This window comes from Vidua chalybeata, chromosome 7 (genome assembly GCF_026979565.1).
Source record: "Vidua chalybeata isolate OUT-0048 chromosome 7, bVidCha1 merged haplotype, whole genome shotgun sequence".
NCBI classification, from domain to species: Eukaryota; Metazoa; Chordata; class Aves; order Passeriformes; family Viduidae; genus Vidua; species Vidua chalybeata.
Genome location: NC_071536.1, coordinates 8,865,574 through 8,874,046, shown reverse-complemented (window position 1 = coordinate 8,874,046; position 8,473 = coordinate 8,865,574).

Here is an 8,473-nt window from a genome sequence, read left to right as displayed (position 1 = left end):
AAGCATGCAAAACTTAACAGTATGCATCAAGATTGTCCTTATCAGCTGAGGATGGCCATTTAAGTTTGCATGCATAATTAATTCCTATTGCTACTTATTATCTAAATACTGAGAAATAGGGTTTTTTAATTCTTTTTATATGTACAGCTTGCCCTCGTAGCTGGTGACACTGGAGCCACCAAGGGGCAGAGATCACTGACTTCCTCAGGCAGGGCAGTCCCCTCATTACAGGAGTGCACTTAACACTCCTGGCTCCAACAACCTCAATTTAAAGAAAAAAAAACTTGTGCACAAAGGAAACAACACTTTGTAAGATGTAGCCTTCAAAGTGTGCAGCACACAGATTCCAGCTGTGCCTCCCTCCCTCGGGGGTTTGTGCAGGTCCCTTCTGAGGCACCCCAGGGCTCAGGTCCCCACAGCTGTGCCAGCCACAGAGCCACTGGGCAGCCACCTCTCCCAGCAATGGCAAGCAGGCTGGGCAAAACCCCTCAGCTGCCTCTTTTATTTCTAGGGCATCAAGGGAAGGAGCTAAAAACAGGGCCACATGCTACAAAATACTTCAACCTTCAATAACCTCTCTCCTTTTTGCCTCTCTCAGTGCCCTGCACCTCCCAGCGCAGTGTGTTCAAATACAGCATTAGGTTACTTCCTCCTCAGTAAAAAGCACCTTAAACAGCAACAGAGTTTGTAAAACAAAGTTTAAAAAAAAAATACCACAAGAGTTTAACTGAGAACCTCTTGCCCAGTTCTCAGGAGTTCAGAGAACCCAGTGGTTTCTTTTTTGACAAAAGATAGTTCTAGTGGTGTAAGTTATCTGCGCTCCTGTAGTGTTGGTGCAGCACTTTTCAGGTCACAAGTAGGTCATAAACCTTCACTCAGCAATTTGCAAAACAACTCTACTCAGAGTAAGATGTTTTTAGAAGATATCTGTACCTTCCTTGGTATGGAACGAACTAAACAAAATCAGCACTGGAAAAACGGTCATTCAAAAGCTTTGCCCCATTATTTTGATTGCAAATGATAACTACTGTGGCAGCACTCCACAATGCATTTGTGATTCATTTTTCCCTCAAAGAGGTTAGGCAGTTCTCAGATTTTTTTCCAAGAAGTTTAGCAGGCCACAAAAAAAACCTTGGTCTAGATGACCTCACCATCAAGGATGGCTGTCTGAAAATGTCACTTGCAGATTCTCACCAGGCTGATACTAGAGGACCCTGAACGAGAGGAGAGGAGGAAAATTGAGATCACAGATTTCCACTCATGTTGGTTTCAGAACCAATTATACAAATGATGCAGAAAGGAATTATTTATTCTGTGTTCAAAGCATTGAGAGTTGTAATAAATACATGTCATTAAATATTAGAAAGGATAAAAGATTCAAAGGGCATCAGGAAATAAGGGATTTATGATTTATATTTTAATACAGTACCTACATAGTGCCACCATTTTCATATTTTGGCTGCATTTACATTAGTAGACACTTAGGGTGGAAGAGGAAAGGCCCTGGTTCAACTCCTGTTAACAGTGGGAGTCTAAGAGCAGACTGCTTGCTGGGATGCTCCCCTGCACACAAAGGCCTGACAAGGACAGATGCAGAAACACTCCAGCAGTTCCTTCCTGTGACCCATCCACCCCACACGGCCACGTGCACAGAGCAGCAGCAAGGCAGGAGCTGCTTGTCTGCCACAAGGCAGCATAGCAACACAAACCTCACTTTTAATTCAAGACAAGATCCTAAATGCACCTAAAACGAAATCTGGGCAGTGTTTAGGAGCCGAGATGAGGAGCACATCCCCGGAATTTCTGGGCAGTCTTTCACACACCCAGAATTTGTGGGTGCCCAAGTGATGCCACTCAAGTTGTGCTGCCCACACCCAGCTTTGTTCAGAGTCTGCTGCCCACTTCAGCCCCAACCCCATTTTGACTTGGGACTCTCCAATTTGGGAATCTCAGCATGCTCTAACCCAGAGCACATCTCAAACAACACAACACACTCCAGTCTCAGGGAGGATTTCCTGCTGTAAACGTCACCCTTCCCTTCAAATTCATGCACTGCATTGCAAATAAATCATGAAGTCAGTATTTAAAGCACTCAGCAGGACTCAAAGGCCTGCTATAATTTCCCAACCAGACTGAGGGAGTCCAGACATATTCTGTCTTTTCCTCTCCCAGCAGACTCCTACAATCCTGAAACTGCAGAGGGAGGATGTACTTTCTCCCACAGCTGAAGCTATGCCACTTCACCCAGACCAGGAATGAAAGCGTCATTATGCCCAAAGACAAAGGCCCTCAGCTTTTACTAGGAAGATAACTGGGCTTTGATTCCTTCTGCTTCTATCAGACGTCATCACTGCTTCCTGTTAAGCACAAAATCCTTGGATTCTGGTGCTGGACTGTCTGAGTGGCCAGGCAGCAGTGAGTAAGCAAATGGTCTCCTTGAATCTCAAATCTGTTTCTCCAGGAGAAATAGAAGAGCACCCATTCAAATAGAACTCCCATTCCACTCTACAGGAGCCTCATGACCAGAGCAACTTCAGGGGCAGCACAAGACAAGAACTTGATAACCACAAACCGATGAAAGAATTGAGCTTTTGTTTTACTCATGTCCTTTTGTGGCCACAAGCTGCTTTCTCATGTACTGGCATTTCACCTCATGTTAGCCAGCCCTAGAAATCACTTTTCTTTCTCCTTGGGAAGGCAAGGGAACAATATGAGTATTGCTTGCATCAATAGAACAACTTGCAACATTAAATTTCTACATACAGTCTCAGTTATTTTTGTTGTCCCAAACAAACAGGAATTGAACCATTTTTGTTTCTGGTATGAACTGATTGGACTAAAAAAATTGCTTCACCTGAAAATCTTGAAACATCCTATAAAAAGCCACTAGGAAATTGAGACATTTTCAAAATAAATAAAGGATGGTTACATTAATCCATAATGCTCCTCCTTCCCTGTTGCTGTGGGAATTACACTGAACAGGGAATATGCCATTTGCAGCTAAATGTCCCACCACAAGGGTCCTTATCTATGACATGCTGAGAGGCTGAAATCCAGAAAAAAAAGCAGGTTTACAGAAATAAAATAAAATCTCATCTGACCTGGATTTTTTTTTATAGGAGGCTGGACAAGAACAGAAGAATCCAATCAAACACCACTTCTTGTGCAGCCCAGAAGGAAGGCAATGAGTCCATAACAGGTGTGGCATTGCCATCATGCTTGTGATATCCAACAATACAATTATGATCAACTGTACAACTGCTTCAGATTTGTTGGTGTCTTATTGCCTAGCCAAGCAAAACGCTGACATTACTTCTGAAGATGTGTGCTTTGTTATACAAAGAATACCAAAATAAGGAGTTTCAGAGAATAACATGAATCAAGAAGTCCTCTTGGTACCCTGAGAGTTAAAACCTGTAACTTTGGTACATAATATTTTAAGTATTATCAAGCAGAGACAGTCAGATTTCAGTTTAATCGCTCCTTTTGTGAAATTACATTATTAAATTAATTAACCAAGTTGTCTTCTCAGTCCACAATACACTACTAATTCTAAAATTATTGATCCTTGCATTTGGAAGTCATTGTTTGGCATCAAACTGGTTTTTACAATTAGCATATGCTAGCAGGCTTAATAAAACTCAAGGATTCCTATGAGACTACAAAATGGAAATATTCTTTAGTATGCTCAGAAATTGCCATTATCATCTTGACCCCAGGCAAGGAAAGCAGTAAGAACTCGAGCAACTATTGACAGCACAAATCCCAAGTGAGCTAACTATGAAAAAAATTCCCTTTTCTCTTGTCCAGTCAACCTATTTACTAACCAAGTCACCAGCAAGGGTCTTCATTTTACCCTCCAAGCTCTACCTCACAGGCACATATATAAAAACCCACAGCACTCACCAACTAACACTGATTTGGTATTCCTTTCTCACACTCCACTTTGGAGACCACTCATCTTAAAGTCTTTAAGATCTGCACAAACAAGAAGTGATCATTATCAATTGTCAGGGAAGCTGTTGTATAAGTGAAAAGCTTCCTGAGCTCCCAGAGACTATACTAAGTGAAAAAGCCTGTTACAATAACACTACCAGCATTTCTAACAATTTACATAATCACAGCCAAAAAAGGAAACCTGACTCTAGAGTAATTCAGGAACAGTAGAACTCAAATTTGCATTATATCATTCAGGAAGAGGACAGGTTAAATCAATTATGCATTTCAAGAGAGAAAACAGCTGAAAAAATGATGACTGGAGCAGGGACACAGAGCAAAGCTTATGTCCAGTGGCTTTCCACATATGCAATACTTCATTTATACTACAAGGTAATTAATATAAGGCCCCCAGAGTTTCTCTCCTTCTGCCTCTTCTAAACTGCTGTCTTCACCCTCATTTCTTTCCATGCTTCCTTCACTTCTTTGCACCTGTCCTTCCCATAAACAATGGCAGATTGCCACTCTGGTGGAATAGAGACCTTTCATGTAATTCCTTCCTACCTTAATTTCATCAGTGTAGCAGTTTGTATGGTGACTGTAGGACCCCAAGTAGCATTGGCCTTAACTTCTACAAGATGCACAGGCTTCTTTCTCCTTAAGAAAAAAAATCTCCAAAACTACACAAATCTTTTGAGAATAAACACCTCCAAGTTTTCCCAGGATACACAGTGAAGCACCCAGTGCAAAATTGCAAAGATGACATCAAGAGGTAAAGTGATTAAAAAAGGCATGCATCAAAATAACACACCTGTTGTTCAAAGATAACAGGCAATAAAACAAAAATTTCTACTGTCCCAGCTCAACAGAACTCCTCACCTGCTATGAACTGGGGTAGAAGATCCTCTCTTGGTGGTAGAGATGGGCATGGACCCTCCATTACGGCCTGGGCAGCAAAAAGGACAGAAGTCATCTACCTCCAGGGCACTCATTCTGACCTGCTTGTGCACTGCCACGTGGTCACTCTACCTGCACCTACCAAAAAAAAAGCAAAGACAGAGACTGCAATATCAAAAGGCCAAACCACCCTGAAAGCAGAAACCTGAACCCAAGTCAGCAGGAGGAAACCATTTTCTATAATTCCTTATTTCTCATTATTCTCCATGTAGCAAGTTAATTTTTTTCTAGTTGATTTCATATTGAATTTGGGCAAGATATGCATCTTTATATAGATTAAATATCTGCACATATAGTTCACTCATTACCAGAAGGGGGAAAGCAGTAAGCATTTCAGCAGTTAAGAAGCACTAAACAGCCAAAACCCTCTTTTTCTAGGCATAATGACCATTGTTTTAGCTACGTACAAACACAGAAATAAGAATTCTTTCCAGTATTTATAAATAGATTATTATAACACTTAACTTTAGATCAACATTGCTGCTCCTTATCAGAATGACCGACACCAAAGAAGGCTTCAAGCATCAGCTCATACAGAGTAACACCACTTCAGAAGCACCGGCAGCTCTTTATTGTGCCACAGTAGAACCTTTTATACCCCTCCTGTTCATGCAGTGCACCTGTGTGCCCTCTGCTCCCTTTGGTGGTTGCTCAGTGCACCTGGGCACCCCATGGCTCATTACCTTCAATATCATTCACCTGTCCTGCACAGCTGTGCCCACTGGGGATGGGGTTCGGCCGCAGCCCCACTCCCAATTTCCACAAAGTGTGTGCCTACAACAGTTCCTGTCTTTTTTTCTCCAAACAGAGGACAGTAAGGGATGTGACCTGCACACAAAACTACTGATTTATGCTGTGCTGACTAGAAGGAACTACACTGTCAGCAGGACAACTTCTCACAATGACAGTGTTTACTCACCTCACTGAGACCAGAAGTCCATGTTCTGAATGCATGGAAAAAAGCTATGGACAGTTCAGATACAAGACATAACACATGTACAGCATGTACAAGCTGAATGTCTCCTTTATGTAAAAGACAGATGACACATGCTCTAATTAAATGTTAGTCAAGGAGTATAATGACTAGAGGCCAAACATGAGAGATGGTAATCTTGATTACAGGTTGGTCAGAGAGATCAAAGTAATAAACTGGCTCAGTTTTCCTAGAAAAAACTTTGTGAACTTTTAATGAGAAGATTACTATGTCCTGAATTCCTTCTCCATTGCTTGAGACCTTTTCTTCCCTTAAACAGCTCACAAAGTGTAGACACTTCTTGTGCTCTGCTCTGACCAGTGCTGAAACACCGATGAAGTGGAATAAAACATTACACGATGAAGATTAACTTTGACCCATCAAACCCAGTGGTGGTTTTAACCTTCCCTGGCCTGCCCAATCTGTACTCACTGAACTCCTCACTGAGTGTCAGCCACAACTCCTTGCCCCTAAACTTCTCCTTTCAGTCCAGGCACTGCCTCCTTCACAGCCTCCTCCTGTGCTAGACCAGCAGTATCCACCACACACCTCGAGTTATCCTTTCAGGATCCTACCCACACATATCTCCTCCAGAGCTTCCCTGAACTGACCATCTCTTTCCTACCTCAGTCCTGCTCCACAGCAGTTTCCCTCACACCTCCCAACACCACCACATCCTTCACAGTGTGCTAACATGTCCCCTGATCCTTGTCTAAGAGCACAGAGCTGAGCTATTCTTCAGACTCAGAAGTGAACCCTTAGCCCTCCCCATCCTGACAGCTCTGCTGCTCCACACCCTCCTCTCCCACCCGTGGTCCTCAAACAGCCTCCATCAGGCTGTCCCTGCATGCCTCAGGCCTTTTCATGCCCAGCCACACCTCAATGCCTTTGGACCACAACTCTAATGCCCTTGGACCACAGTCCTCTTTATTCCTCTCCCCCAAACAAAGTGCCCTTCCCTTCCTCTTTCTCCAGCCAGCTTCTGCAAAGCCCCAGAGGTCCCCAACTCACTGAAACATCACAAGTGACTCCATCCATTTTCCTGCACCCCTTGCTGTGAGGATCATGCCCCTGTTCTCTTGCCTCCAGAGCCATGGCTCACATCCAGCATCCTGCACCCCCAACAGCTGGCTCCACAGCTGGTCTCCAGCCCAGCCACTGACCTGCCTTCACTGCTCTACCTGCTAGGAAGTGGGGGGAGAAAGGAGGAAAGAAAGGAACAGGAACTGTCTTCCCAGAAACTGATCTCCAAACCTCAGATGAAGAATGACCCCTGATTACCCTGGATTTTGTGATCACCAAACTGAACTTCTAGGTTATGGCCTCCTGAAGCAAGCCTGAACAGATACTTCCATCAGATAACAGGAAACATTGTATTCTCTTAATATCAACCACTCCACCATAGAGATTATTTTCTAGGTTAAGCGGAGAAACAGCAAGCAAAAAGGGGATTGAAAACCTGTTACTATCTTGTTTTGTTGCAATGGTATGAACTACCTGTCTTCTCATCATTACAGACAACAGTTGCTTAAGGATGCTCAGAAAACGAGTGCTTAATGTAAAAAGAAATTGAATAGTTACCAATATTTATTTAAAAGAAATACAGTGCAACAGTTCCCCCTACTGACAGCACAACATCACATTACTAATCAATGTTATTTCCTGGGTGGTCCTCAAATTACTAATTCTCTGTCCTGACATGGTCCACATAAGCTAACCAGCCTCCTATGCTTGCTGAAGCCTAAACGACAGAGGACAGGTCTGAGCAGAGACTACTCTTAAGCTGCACCAGGGGGATGTTCAGGTTGAACAACAGGAAGAACTTTTTCATGGAAAGGGTGGTCAAGAATTGGAATGGACTGCCCAGGGAAGTGGTGGAGCCACCATTCCTGGAGGTGTTGAATAAACGAATTGACTGTGGGTCTCACGTTGATATGGTGATGTTTAGCCAAATGTTAGACTCGATGTTCTTGGAGGTGTGGTCCAACCTCTATGACTCTAAGTCACAAGAGTTTGCGGGGTTTGTTCCGCGGCCCAACTCGTCCAAGAACTGCCCTCTGCCTTTTCACTGGCCTTCACTGAGCAGAATTCGGGCAGTGGGGACCACCGGTGCCTCCACGGCTTTTGGGGGAACAGCGGAACCCCGAGTCCCCAGCGATGCCATTGGTCTCCCAGCGCGGCGGGACCCAGCCCTGACAGCACGAACGGGAAAGAGTTCTGTATTTTTCAGCTTCCTGAAGACAAGCAACTTCCTGCACGCTCTGAGCTTTGCCCAGGTACCTGTCGCGCCTGGAGCTCCTGCGATAGACAGCCGGCAGGGCCGTGCGGGGCCCGCTGGGCTGACGCACAGGAAGGCGCTGCTGCCGGGGCCGGGGGCGGGCGCGGCCGCTTAAAGCCCGCGGGGCGGGGGCGGCAGCGCGGAGCTCGGCCGGACCCGGCACAGGCAAGTGCGGCGGGGACACGGGGGCAGCGCTCCGAGCGGGACGGGACGGGACGGGATGGGATGGGATGGGATGGGACGGGATGGGACGGGATGGGACGTGCACCGAACCCCGGCACTGGCGGGGCCGATGGGAGCGGGCTCCGGGGCAAACCCGGCAGTCGGGA